Here is a 15,159-nt window from a genome sequence, read left to right as displayed (position 1 = left end):
TCTCATTGTCTCTGAGGATTGTTGCAAAAATGACTTTTCTTTTTTTTTTTTTTTTTTTTTTTGGTTTTTGGGTCACACCCCGGCGGTGCTCAGGGGTTACTCCTGGCTGTCTGTTCAGAAATAGCTCCTGGAAGGCACGAGGGACCATATGGGACACCGGGATTTGAACCAACCACCTTTGGTCCTGGATCGGCTGCTTGCAAGACAAACGCCACTGTGCTATCTCTTCGGGCTGACTTTTATTTTTCTTAAAACCCATAGATGAGTAAGACTATTCTGTGTCTCTCTCTCTCCCTCTGACTTATTTCACTCAGCATGATAGATTCCAGGTACATTCATGTATAGGAAAATTTCATGACTTTATCTCTCCTTATGGCTGCATAATATTTCATTGTGTATATGTACCACAGTTACTTTAGCCATTCGTCTGTTGAAGGGCATCTTGTTTGCTTCCAGAATCTGGCTATTGTGAATAGTGCTGCAATAAATACAGGTGTGAGGAAGGGGTTTTTGTGTTTGTATTCTTGTGTTCTTAGGGTATATCCCTAGGAGTGGAATAGCTGGGTTGAATGGGAGCTCAATTTCCAGATTTTGAAGGAATCTCCATATCGCTTTCCATAGAGGTTGGACTAGACGGCATTCCCACTAACAGTGGATAAAAGTTCCTTTCTCTACACATCCCCGCCAGCACTGATTGTTCTCATTCTTTGTGATGTATGCCAATCTCTGTGAGATGGTATTTCATCGTTGTTTTGATTTGCATCTCCCTGATGATTAGTGATGAGGAGCATTTTTTCATGTGCATTTTGACCATTTGTATTTCTTTTTTTTTTTTATCAAAGTGTCTATTCATTTCTTCTCCCCATTGTTTGATGGGATTAGATGTTTTATTCTTGTAAAGTTCTGTCAGTGCCCTATATATTTTGGATATTAGCCCCTTATCTGATGGGTGCTGGGTGAATAGTTTCTCTCACATGGTGGGTGGCTCTTTTATCCTGGGCACTATTTCTTTTGAGGTGCAGAAGCTTCTCAGCTTAATGTATTCCCATCTCTTAATCTCTGCTTCCACTTGTTTGGAAAGTGCAGTTTCCTCCTTGAAGATGCCTTTAGTCTCAATGTCATGGAGTGTTTTACCGACGTGTTGTTCTATATACTTTATGGTATCAGGTTTGATATCAAGGTGTTTAATCCATTGGATTTTACCTTCGTACATGATGTTAACTAGAGGTCTATGTTCGCTTTTTTGCAAGTGACTAACCAATTCTGCCAGCACCACATGTTGAAGAGGTTTTCCCTGCTCCACTTAGGATTTCTTGCTCCTCTGTCAAAAATTAGGTGATTGTATGTCTGGGGAACATTGTCTGAGAACTCAAGCCTATTCCACTGATCTGAGGGTCTGTTTTTATTCCAATACCATGCTGTTTTGATAACTATTGCTTTGTAGTACAGTTAAAGTTGGGGAAAGTAATGCCTCCCATTTTCTTTTTCCCTAGGAGTGCTTTAGCTATTCAAGGGTGTTTATTGTTCCAGATGAATTTCATAAGTGTTTGATCCACTTCTTTGAAAAATGTCATGGGTATTTTTAAGGTGATCACATTAAATCTGTATAATGCTTTGGGGAGTATTGCCATTTTAATGATGTTAATCCTGCCAATCCATGAGCAGGGTATGTGTTTCCATTTCCATTTGTGTTTATTTCTTGGAGCAGGGCTTTATAGTCTTCTTTGTATAGGTCCTTCACGTCTTTGGTCAAGTTGACTCCAAGGTATTTGAGTTTGTGTGGCACTAATGTGAATGGGATTCCCTTCTTGACATCCATCTCTTCCTTATAAAAAGTAAATGTAAAATATAAAAAGTAAAAATGTAAAAAAGCCATTGATTTCTGTGTGTTAATTTTGTAGCCTGCCACCTTGCTATATGAGTCTATTGTTTCTAGAAGCTTTTTGGTAGAGTCTTTGGGGTTTTCTAAGTAGAGTATCATGTCATCTGCAAACAATGAGAGCTTGACTTCTTCCTTTTCTATCTGGATTCCTTTGATATCTTTTTCTTGCCTGATCACTATAGCAAGAACTTCCAGAACTATGTTGAAGAGGAGTAGTGAGAGCGGACAGCCTTGTCTTGTACCCGAATTTAGAGGAAAGGCTTTTAGTTTTTCTCCATTGAGGATAGTATTTGCCATTGGTTTGTGGTAGATGGCTTCAACTAGATTGAGAAAGGTTCCTTTCATTCCCATCTTGCTGAGAGTTTTGATCAAGAATGGGTGTTGGACCTTATCAAATGCTTTCTCTGCATCTATTGATATGATCATGTGATTTTTATTTTTCTTGTTGTTGATGTTGTGTATGATGTTGATAGACTTACGGATGTTAAACCATCTTTGCATTCCTGGAATGAAACCTACTTGGTCATAGTGTATGATCTTCTTGATGATGCATTGGATCCTATTTGCCAGGATTTTGTTGAATATCTTTGCATCTGCATTCATCAGGGATATTGGTCTGTAATTTTCTTTTTTGGCAGCCTCTCTGTCTCGTTTAGGTATCAAGGTGATGTTGGCTTCATAAAAGCTGTTTGAGAGTTTTCCCGTTTTTTTTTTTTTTTTTTTTTCCAATTTCATGGAAGAGCCTGGCTAGGATTGGTAGTAGCTCCTCTTGAAAGATTTGAAAGAATTCATTAGGAAATCCATCTGGGCCTGGGCTTTTCTTTTTGGGCAGATGTTTGATTGCAGTTTCAATTTCCTCAATAGTGATGGGGGTGTTTAGATATGCTACATCCTCCTTACTTAACTGTGGAAGGTTAAAAGTGTCCAAGAATTTTTCCATTTCTTCTAGGTTCTCATGTTTAGTAGCATAAAGTTTTTCAAAGTAGTCTCTGATTACCTTTGTCTCTGCAATATCTGTAGTGATCTCCCCCTTTTCATTTCTTTTTTTTTTTTTTTTTTGGTTTTTGGGCCACACCCTGTGACGCTCAGGGGTTACTCCTGGCTATGCGCTCAGAAGTTGCTCCTGGCTTCTTGGGGGACCATATGGGACGCCGGGGGATCGAACCGCGGTCCGTCCTAGGCTAGTGCAGGTAAGGCAGGCACCTTACCTCCAGCGCCACCGCCCGGCCCCCCCTTTTCATTTCTAATATGGGTTATCAGGTTTTTCTCTCTCTTTCTTTGTAAGTTTTGCCAATGGTCTATCAATCTTGTTTATTTTTTCAAAGAACCAACTTCTGCTTTCGTTGATCTTTTGGATTGTTTTTTGGTTTTCCACTTCATTGATTTCTTCTTTCAGCTTTGTTTTTCCTTCTGTCTCCCTATTTTTGGTTCCTTTTGTTGGTCATTTTCTAATTTTATGAGCTGCGTCATTAAGTTATTCAGGTATGCCCCTTCTTCCTTCCTGATGTGTGCTTGTAGAGCTATACATTTTCTTCTCAGGACCGCTTTTGCTGTGTCCCATAGATTCTGGCAGTTTGTGTCTTCATTGTCATTGTTTCTAGGAAAGTTTTGATTTTCTCTTTGATTTCATCTCTGACCCACTGGTTGTTCAGTAGCAAAGTGTTTAATTTCCTATTGTTAAAGTTTTTCTTCTGTGTGCCTTTGTAGTTCACATCTAATTTCAGAGCCTTGTGGTCAGCAAAGACAGCCTGTAAGATTTCTATCCTCTTGATTTTATGGAGGTATGTTTATGTGTCAGCATGTAGTCTATCCTGGAGAATGACCCATGTGCATTGGAGAAGAATGTGTATCCAGGTTTTTTTGGATGGTGTGTCCTATATATATTTATCTACTAGTCCTCTTTCTTCCATTACTCTTTTCAGGGCTAGTATGTTTTTGTTGGGCTTCAGTTTGGTTGACTTATTAAGTGTTGATAGGGCCGTGTTGAGATCTCCCACAATTATTGTGTTGTTATTGATGTCTTCTTTCAGAGTTGTCAGTAACTGTATTAGATAATTTGCTGGTCTCTCATTGGGTGCATATATGTTTAATAGTCTGATTTCTTCTTGCCTCAGATATTCCTTGATTAGTACATAGTGTCCATCTTTGTCCCTTACAACTTTTCTGAGTATAAAGTTGGTGTCATCAGATATTAATATGGCCACCCCAGCTTGTTTGAGGGTGTTGTTTGCTTGGATGATTTTCCTCCAGCCTTTGATTTTGAGTCTATGTTTGTTCTGACTATTTAGGTGTTTTTCTTGTAGGCAGAAGGTTGGATTCATCTTTTTGAGCCATTTTGCCACTCTGTGTCTTTTAATTGGTGAATTTAGTTCATTGACATTGAGGGAGATGATTGTCATAGGATTTAATGTCATTTTTGTAGATAAATTTGCTGTGTTTGTTGATATCTCTTGTCTTAAAGTAGACCTGTCAGTTTTTACTTTAAGGCTGGTTTTTCATCTGTGAAGTTTCTGAGCTGTTGTTTATCCATAAAGCTATGTATCCTTTCTTCAAACCTGAACGTGAGTCGGGCTGGGTGCAGTATTCTTGGTGAGGCATCCATTTCATTCAGTCTTGTCACAATATCCCACCACTGTCTTCTGGCCTTGAGAGTTTCTTGTGACATGTCTGCTGTAAGTCTTAGAGATGCTCCTTTGAATGTAATTTCCCTTTTTGATCTTGCTGCTTTCAGTATTCTATCTCTATCTGTGGGATTTCTCATTGTAATGAGGATGTGTCTTGGGTGTTTTTCTTTGGGTCTCTTTTAGCTGGTACTCTTCGGGCATACAGGATTTGATTGCATGTAGTCTTTAACTCTGGGAGTATCTCTTTGATGATGTCTTTGACAGTTGATTCTTCCTGGAGATCTCCTACCTGGGCCTCTGGGTCTCCTATGATTCTTATGTTGTTTCTGTTGAGTTTATCAAAGACTTCTATTTTTATCTTTTCACATTCCTCGAGTACTTTTTCCATTGCCTGATCATTTGTCCTAGGGTTCTTTTCCAGTTTCTTCTGCTGTGTTGAGTTTTTCTGCATCTCATCTTCCAATACTCCAATTCTGTCCTCAGCTGCTGTTACCCTGCTGTCAAGGCCATCCACTGAGGTTTTCCGTTTAGCTACCGTGTTTTTCAGATCTGCTATTTCAGTTTGGAGTTTTCTGATTTCTGTCTGTGTTCTGTTCAGATTGATCTATGCTTTCTTTGAGTTCTACAAACATCTTCCATATTGCTATTTTAAGTTTCTTATCCAAGAGGTTAATCAGATGGTTGGAATTTTTTAGGTCATCCAAGCTATTGTCTTCATTCTCTGTGCATGGTGTTTGCCTGCAAGTTTTCCCCATTGTCACACTAGTAGTGTGGTTTCTCCTGCCTGTTGTGGTGGGGTTCATTAGTTAGAAAGAGTCCACTTTGTTTCATGACCCCACTCTTCTGGGGCCTCTAGGTGACAGTTTTTGGGGGTTTGCTTCCCAGGGCTCTGAGGAGAGCTTCAAGAATTCAGGAAAGAAGAGAAGCACAGAACAGAGCTCCCTTCAGGTCCTCAGTTTCCTCAGAAGAAGCACAGCAGGGCGGAGTTTCCGCAGGTAGAGCAATCAGCACTTCACCTGGCAACCCCCACAGCCAGCCATTTCTTACTCACTCACTTGCTCACTGGGCAGCTTTGGAATGCAGTTTTTTGGGGGTTTGCTTCCCAGGGCTCTCAGGAGAGCTTCAAGAATTCAGGAAAGACAGAGAAGCACAGGACAAAGCTCCCTTCGGGTCCTCAGTTTCCTTAGAAGACTTATTTTATTTTTAATGATTTATTTAAGCATCTTGGTTACAGAAATGTTCATAGCTAGGTTTCAGTCATAGTATGTTCACTGCCCTTGACCTATGCAACTTTCCGTCACCAATGTTCCCCATTTTCCTTCCTCCTCCTGTCTGTCTCTTTTTTGTTATTCTTTTGTTGTTGTTATTCTTTTTGTTGTTGTTATTGGTTTTTGGATCACACTCGTCAGTGTTTAGGGGTTACTGCTGGCTTTGTGCTCAGAATTTGCTCCTGACCATACCACCTGAAAGCGACTGATCTCGTCTGATCTCAGAAGCTAAGCAAGGTGGGGCCTGGTTAGTACTTGGATGGCAGAACTCGCTCCTGGCAGGCTCGAGGGACTATATGGGATGCCAGGAATCAAAACTCCGTTTGTCCTGGGTCAACTGCCTGCAAGGCAAACACCTACCTGCTGTGATATCTTTCTGGCCACTGGCGAAGGCATTTTGCTTCTCTATAATTGTCATGGTAATTGTCAAAGCAGTTAATACCCTTAATAGCACTCACCACTCTTTGTGGCAAGTTTCATATTATGGCTGGTTCTCCTGACTCTCATCTCTATTGTCTCTGGATATTATTACCATGCTGACTTTAAATTTTTTTTTATATCCTACAGATGAGACTAGTCTATGTCTTTCCCACTCTGACTCATTTCACTCAGCACTAATAATCCCATGCCCATCCATGTATAGGAAAATTTCATAATTTCATTTTTCCTAATGACTGCATAGTATTTCATTGTGTAGATGTACCAGTTTCTTTAGCTACTCATCTGTTTTGGGACATCTGGGTTGTTGCCAGATCCTGGCTGTTGTGAACAAATGGGGCTACATTAAATTGAGAAGCTTCTGTACTTCAAAGGAAATGTTGACAAGGTTACATAGGCTACCCACAGAATGGGAGAAACTATTAATCCAATACCTGTCTGATAAAAGGGCTAATATCTATGGTACTGACAGAACCGAATAAGAAATGTATCTAACCCCATCAAAAAATGGGGAGAAAAAATGAACAGACATTTCTTCCAAGAAAAATACAAATGACCATAAGGCACATGAAAAATATGTTCCACATCACTAATCTGGGAGATGCAAATCAAAACAAAAATGTGGTATCATCTTATACTACAGATTGGCACATATCACAAAGAACAAGAAGCAGTGCTGGTTTGGATGTGGGAGTAAGGAGCTCTCATTCATTGCTGATGAAAATGCCAGCCTTTATGGAAAACAATATGCCTCAAAAAAACTGGAAATTAAACTCTCATATGATCCAACAATACCATTTCTAGGGATATACTCTAGAAACACAAAAACACAATAGAAATATGTCCTATGTGTGTCTATGCTCATTGCAGCACTATTTACAATAGCCACTATTTTATTTTATTGAACAGACCTTCCTTCAAGAAAATTAAGAGGAAAACCTTTACTCCATTGCCAAAGACCTTTATGAAATGAAATCAGAGAAATCATTTAAGTTTCACTGTGCAGGTACAAATCACATTACCAATTTAAAACTTCCAAAATTTTGCTTCAGGCTGTTCTTTTAATCATATTGATCATGAACAGGTACTATTTATACTCTTGGATCCATTTGTTCCAGTACATATGACTACATGTTTGCTAGTCATAAATCAATTTTTCTCCAGGAGAAATAATTGGTTCCAAAAAAAAGGGATCAAGTTTTAGATATTTCAACTCATTCACAATCTCAACTTCATCAAATAACTGATCTGGAATTCCACAAATACTGTAGATACAATAGCAGACAACAAACGCGAAATTGATGTTTCAAAAATACTACGCTAGCTAGAAATGAATCCCACAAACAAGCAAATGAAAGGGCTTTATCAGTCAATGCACTTGTTATCCAGGAAGATGATGTTACTGAACAAGATTCTATTTTGTTTAGTTATACTTGAGTTCTCTAAAGAAAGATTTCTATTACATTCTCACATAAATAAAATCTTTTAAGGAACCAAGTCATAAAATAGATTTTCTGGTAATGTTCTCACTTAAAACCACTTGAACTTCTGTTTATAAATCCTGTGCTTTACAAGAGTACTTACAAACAAAACTGAGTATTTGGGAATCCAGTAAAGTGAACGGATTGCTACAAGGGTCAGCCATTAGGAGCAAGAATAGTGACAGAAATCAAACTGATGTAATATTCTGAAAAAAAAAAATTCTGGTTCTTTTTTTGCTTGTTTATTTTTGGGGGTCACACCCGGCAGCGCTCAGGGGTTACTCCTGGCTCTATGCTCAGAAATCGCTCCTGGCAGGCTCAGGGAACCATATGGGATGCCAGGATTTGAACCACCGACCTTCTGCATGCAAGGCAAATGCCTTACCTTCATGCTATCTCTCCGGCCCCAAATTTCTGGTTCTTATGTCCATCCTTTCATGCACTCCCATTCTGTGTAGCAAGCATGTTTAATTAATCACAACCAGGGAATACATGAAAATTCAACTTTATATTTGAATTCTATTATAACCAACATTTTTGTAGAACAAAAAGTTGTTCAGTGTGATGTCAAGGGTCAACATAAAATGAAATTCTATCTGATAAGAGTAATAGGCAGTTTCTTGAAATGCAATTGAGAAACTTTACTGACTTGGTTATCTAAATCCCCCCCCAACAATGTTCTTCCAAGAGTGTTTCAGCTATAAGTAATTTGGAAATTTTTACTATTAGCTATTCAATGACTTAAAAGGACACTTCAGGGGGCTGGGGCATTTGCCTTGTATGTGGCCAACTGTGAATGAACTCTGGTTCGATTCCTGGCATCCCATATGGTTCCCTGAGCCTGCCAGAAGAGCCAAGAGTAAACTCTGAGCACTGCTGGGTGTGACCCAAAAACCAAAAACAAAAAGACACTTCAGGCCCCAAGATGACAGTGGCTTAAAGCACTTGCCCAGGAAGCAGGAGGCAGTGAGTTCCAGGGGTCTCAAACTCAATTTACCGCAAGAGGCAAAGTCGGGGTGATCCTTGAGTGCAAAGTCAGTAGTAAGCCTTGAACATTGGGGGGTGTGACCCAAACAACTAAAACAAAACAGAAGAAAACCAAAAAAAGATTCCTCTAGGGCAGGGCCACAAAATGTTGTACGGAGGGCCATTTGTGGCCCGCGGGCCGCGAGTTTGAGACCCCTGGAACCCTGGTGCTGCTTAATCATGAGAAGCAATCCTAATAATTCTGTATTTTGGGATCTCTGGTAATAAAGGGCTGGAAAAAAGTTTCTGTGTCTTAAAAAGGGCCAGGGCAAACATGAGTCATGAGCTTAATCCTTATTGAAGCAGCAAGAATTATTTCCAGCTAGGACAGGGGAAAGTCCTTAGACTGAAGATAATTCTATGATTCATTTAAGAGTCTCTTGTATTTTGAAGAGGCTATTGAATGCCATTTGAAGTGACATTAAGTCGATCAAGTTGGGACCATCTAATTTCAAACATAGGTCCAATACTGAAGTCTAAGTTACAGGGTACAAAGATGAGGTAGAACAAGTATTAATTGAGTTCAAAGTGTTCAATTACCTTATTTCCATGGGATATCAGGCAATGACATTCATAATTGCAGTTAGATACAAGGGTTAAACATGATGCTACAAAATTACAGGAAATGCTGGCTTTGGCATAACTAGATCCTCTCTGAACAGGGGACTGCTTATCTTGATATTTTCTTAATCTTCTTACTCAATTTCCATCTTATTTGTGATGAATAACTGACCATTGTTAACTACTCTGATAAAGAAACTTCTAAGGACTGTTATCTGAGGCTAGACTGGATTAAGACTTGGAATCAGGCCTTGTCTGAAGAATTCCTATTTGTGAAATTCCACCCAAACAAAATTTTCAATGGTACCTTTGTATTTAGAAGGGAATTAAAAAACACTTTGGTAAGTAAATATGGTCATATTTGGAGTCATCTGTAATAATGAAACCATCAAAAGCATCATTAAACAAACTACCTTTCAAAATCCTATAACATAGACCAAAGTAGCAAAAGCTCTTTAATGCTTTTCTATAAAGGCTTCATCCCAAGAGTGGTTTTTATTTCATCACAAGTATCCCTTCACAATTATATTAAGTTTCCTCCACAAGTAGATAGCAACTGTGCACTCAATTCAGAGAATCTTGCCACTATGTCCATTTATGTGGTATAACATAAAAATTACATTAACGGACTTGTTAAAATTTTTACATTTAGGCACTCCTACACCAAAAATAACCTCGAGAAGAATACTCATCTAAAAATTGTGAGTTATTTGGGGTTTGTATATGTATGCTATATCAGAGTACCTGTAAAATGAGAACTGTCTCTCACTGTTATGATTCCTTCTGGTATATTCACACTTGGAAATTTTGGATAATTACTTTGGTTTCTCTGGTGGAGAAAACAATACAGTCTCAAGTTCCCATTCTTCCTGGTGCATACTTATCTTTGGAAGTAATTACTTTATAGATCCAAACATTTTACCAAGATCCATAGAGGGGGATTTCTTTCAGGATCCTTCTTTAGTTGCCAATTTTACTTTCTTTCTGCTTTTGGGAGCTCCTACAGGATGTGACTGCCTTTCTGTGAAAAATTTATTCTTTCATTCCTACTTTTATTAGTTCAATTCCTGCTTCTCCTCAGATACTGTGTCAGGATTTAGACAATTTTTTTTTGTTTTTGTTTTTGGGCCACATCAAGTGTTGCTCAGGGGTTACTCCTGGCTGTCTGCTCAGAAATAGCTCCTGACAGGCACAGGGGACCATATGGGACACCAGGATTCAAACCAACCACCTTTGGTCCTGGATCAGCCGTTTGCAAGGCAAACGCCGCTGTGCTATCTCTCCGGGCCCTGTTTAGTCTTTTCTTTTCTTTTTTTTTTTTTTTTTTTTTGGTTTTTGGGTCACACCCGGCAGTGCTCAAGGGTTACTCCTGGCTGTCTGCTCAGAAATAGCTTCTGGCAGGCACGGGAGACCATATGGGACACCGGGATTCGAACCAACCACCTTTGGTCCTGGATCGGCTGCTTGCAAGGCAAACGCCCCTGTGCTATCTCTCCGGGCCCCAAGGATTTAGACAATTTTCTACATGCAATATGCATCCCAATTATTAAAACTAATGGACAACAGTTATGATGCAATGCCAGGGATTGAATCAGGGTCATGAACACAAGGCAAGCACTATGCTACTGAACCTTATTATTATTTCTTTTGGTTTTTGGGTCACACCGGGCAGTGCTCAGGGATTACTTCTGGCTCGACACTCAGAAGTCGCTCCTGGCAGGCTCCGGGGACCATATTGGATGCCCGGATTTGAACTGCCGTCCTGCACGCAAGGCAAACGCCTTACTTCCATGCTATCTCTCTGGCCCTGATACTGAACCTTATTAACTCTAGCTCTCATGCTACTTAGGGTTTTATCTCATTTATTTTAATACCACATATTTCCACAGTTTAAGTGAGATAAAATACCATATGTGTTATTTAAAAAAATTCTTGCTAAATTCTTGCTATTGGAATGAGAACAAGCAGTGTTGGCGGGGATGTGGAGAGAAAGGAACTCTTATCCACTGCTGGTGGGAATGCCGTCTAGTTCAACCTTTATGGAAAGCAATATGGAGATTCCTCCAAAAACTGGAAATCGAGCTCCCATACGACCCAGCTATACCACTCCTGGGAATATACCCTAGGAACACAAAAATACAATACAAAAATCCCTTCCTTACACCTATATTCATTGCAGCACTATTTACCATAGCAAGACTCTGGAAACAGCCAAGATACCCTTCAACAGATGAATGGCTAAAGAAACTGTGGTACATATACACAATGGAATATTATGCAGCTGTCAGGAGAGATGAAGTCATGAAATTTTCCTATACATGGATGTACCTGGAATCTATTATGCTGAGTGAAATAAGTCAGAGAGAGAGAGAGAGAGAGAGACAGAATGGTCTCACTCATCTATGGGTTTTAAGAAAAATGAAAGACATTCTTGCAATAATAACTTTCAGACACAAAAGAGAAAAGAGCTGGAAGTTACAGCTCACCTCATACAGGGATGAGTTTAGTTAGAGAAATAACTAAGTTTCGAACTATCTTAATAATGAGAATGCACGAGGGAAATAGAAAGCCTGTCTAGAGTACAGGCAGGGGTAGGGTGAGGAGCAGGGAGACTTGGGACATTGGTGATGGGAATGTTGCACTGGTGATGGATGGTGTTCTTTACATGACTGAAACCCAAACACAGTCATGTATGTAATAAAGTTGTTTAAATAAAAAAATTAAAAAAATTCTTGCTATTGGGCTGAAGATATAAATCAACATACTAGAGCACATGCTTTGCATATGGGAAGCCCAGGTTAGATCCCTAGCTCCACATAGGCTCCTAAGAAGTTAGCTTGAAGATAATGCTGAGTACCACTGGGTATGGTCCTAAATCAGAAGAAAAATCTTGCTATTGATGTTTTTCTTCATTTTTCTTTCTTATTTTGACTCACAAAAACCAGTGCTGAGTGAGTTTACTCCTGGCTTTGCACTCAGGTCTTACTCCTGGTGATCCTTAGGGGATCACATGCAGTGCAGGGGATCCAACTGGGGTCTGTACATTATTGAATTGAATTCTGATTTGTGACATTAGATAATCTGAAATATTATGATAGACTTAAATCCCACCTAAAAAAAAGAGGAATGAGGGAAAGGAAGTAACAAAATAGTAATTGTTATACATGGGGTTATGAAGCAAGACCTCCAAAGTTGAAGTGTGGCCTAGTTGTAGCCAAGAAAAATTTAGGCAGATTATTTAGAGCTTTAGTAAGTTTCTGTTGCAAAAGGAGACTTATATCCTGGGATTCTTTTGTATTTTAAAATATCTATAACATACTTAAAATAATGCATTTAAACACTGCTTGACAGACCAAATAAATATGATAGCTATGAGAAATTCTTTGATGCTGTGGCTTAACCTTAATATAAAAGCCACGCCTTATAATCTAATATCAATCTAAATAAACTAGCATTCCCATCGTATCTAAAAATGATGTTTGGACATGGTATATAATACTTAGTAAAACTCTTGAGCTTATTTAATCTTTTTTCTGCTGACAATATTATCAAATATAGGAAGTTAGGAATTTAGACTTAGAATCTAGAATTTTTTTCCATAAACATTGAAAATGTGTGTGTGTGTGTATGTGTGTGTGTGTGTGTGTGTGTGTGTGTGTGTGTGTGTGTGTGCATGCACGCGCACATGCTGGGGATCAAATTCAGGGCCTCACATGAGCAAGGTAAGGGCTCTACAATTAAGCTACATCCCTGGTTCTGAATATTTATGAAACACAATTTGATTTTGGAATATAATACAACAATCAGGACACACACCTGACTGAGGTTTGATCCCAGCACCCTACGATAATGCCGGATATGACTGGGTATGGCTCTTAGAGGAGTGGCATACTACTACTTTTTTTTTTTTTTTTTTTTTTTTTTTGGTTTTTGGGCCACACCTGGCAGTGCTCAGGGGTTACTCCTGGCTATCTGCTCAGAAATAGCTCCTGGCAGGCACAGGGGACCATATGGGACACCGGGATTCAAACCAACCACCTTAGGTCCTGGATCGGCTGCTTGCAAGGCAAACACCGCTGTGCTATCTCTCCGGGTCCCGATAATACTATTTATTAACAGTTAAAAAAATGCAGGAAACTTACCTTTGTGGCAAATATTTCCTATAATAGAAATCTTAAGCTAATATTCACAACTTAATTCCTGATTCTACAACCTGTCCCCAAATCTGTTCTAAGACTCTTTTCTTCTGTATAGTATATACAAAATTATATATAAAACATATACTATATATTAGTCAATTTATATAATATATAAATTAGATTTACTAAAATAATAATATATAATTATATAAATATAATGTATAATTAATATTATATATAACTTCATCTTTCCTTTACTCAGGTTAAATGAGCTGAGTCCTTTGGTTCCTTTTTCTACATCCCATATCTAATCTGCCAGCAATATTGTAAGCTTTGTCTTCAAACATACCAGATTTTGTCAAACCACTTCCACAGCAACTTTACCCTACTCATTATCTCTTCTCTCCACAATTTTTTTTTGGGGGGGGGGCTATACAGCCAGCCCCAAATTCAGTTTTGACACTGCATAGAACTTCTGAGCAATAGTAGGTGGCACTGGTGGTTCCCTGCATACAAAACCCAATGCACTGAGTCCAAACCCTGTGACTTTTCAGGCACATATACATCACTCCCTACTTTCCACGCTTTTTTTTTTTTCAGCTCCCAACTTTTCCAATCGCACTTCCACTTCAGGGCCCTTGCAATTGCTAGACCATTCTGTCTAATTGCTCACCTGCATTTAAGCAAAATGTAAATGAACTATCCTCACGCAAATATCACCTTCCCAGTGGGGCTTTGTCATCTTGCTAACTGCAAACACCACGAACACAACACTTCTCTTACATTATTTTGTATCTACTTACTAAGTAATTTCCAATTCTACACACTATCATTCATGCTGATTTTCTACTTCAATATCTGAAAACTTAACGTGAAAAAATCTAAAGGTGTGGCCTGTTACACCCCACTCAGGAAGGGCACACATCAGAAGTGTTGCACTCTTGAAAAAGAATTATTTGCCAAAAAGGCCCGCTTAGAGTAGTCAAATCAGTTGACCCTTTGCATAGATTGTTTGGCTATAATTCTAAACGTGGCTGTAACTATCTCTCTTTATTTTTGACCATTATTAGAAATCAGGCCTTAGTAATTCTAACAAAGGACAGTGAAAAGCCCGCCAAAAGTATCCTGCTGAGCTAGCTCCCTTTGTGATCTCTCTCTCCCCTCATTTTCTTAAAGGTATCTGGTTTCCCTTTACCTGTCTCTTCATATGCTAATTCTAGCTCTGATCTCATTGATTTATCCCCTTTTCCTTTCTCCCTGGATAAAGCTCTGGCCTCTCTCTCTCTCTGGCCTCACCTCTTGTTTTCACCATGTAATTCTGTGTAGTCTCATTTATTTCATATTTCGTAATTCATATTTCATATTCGCCTCTTCGTGCTTCCGCTTGATTCCCAGTGGGAAAATGAACTCACTAAGGTTATGCTTAGGGACTTTTTATCTCATTAGGATAAAGGGTCCGCAGCAGTGGCCTTGATTCAAGTATACTTACATGAGAATAAGACTGGAAGTGTGAGTGAGAGGCAGATAAATGAATAGAGTTCAGTTATGAAGCCTTTTTGTGATGTTAGGCTTCAGACATAAAACACAAATTTTTTTAACATTAGATCTCTAAAATTACAAAAGTGTCCATACAGATGAGACATCAAAGTATCTGAATTTTATATATATATATATATATGTATATATGTATATGTATATAAAAACTTCAGACAATAATGAATTTTCACTTGTTATTTGTAT

The sequence above is a fragment of the Suncus etruscus genome, chromosome 12, assembly GCF_024139225.1.
Source record: "Suncus etruscus isolate mSunEtr1 chromosome 12, mSunEtr1.pri.cur, whole genome shotgun sequence".
Classification (NCBI taxonomy): domain Eukaryota; kingdom Metazoa; phylum Chordata; class Mammalia; order Eulipotyphla; family Soricidae; genus Suncus; species Suncus etruscus.
This window is presented reverse-complemented; position numbering follows the sequence as displayed.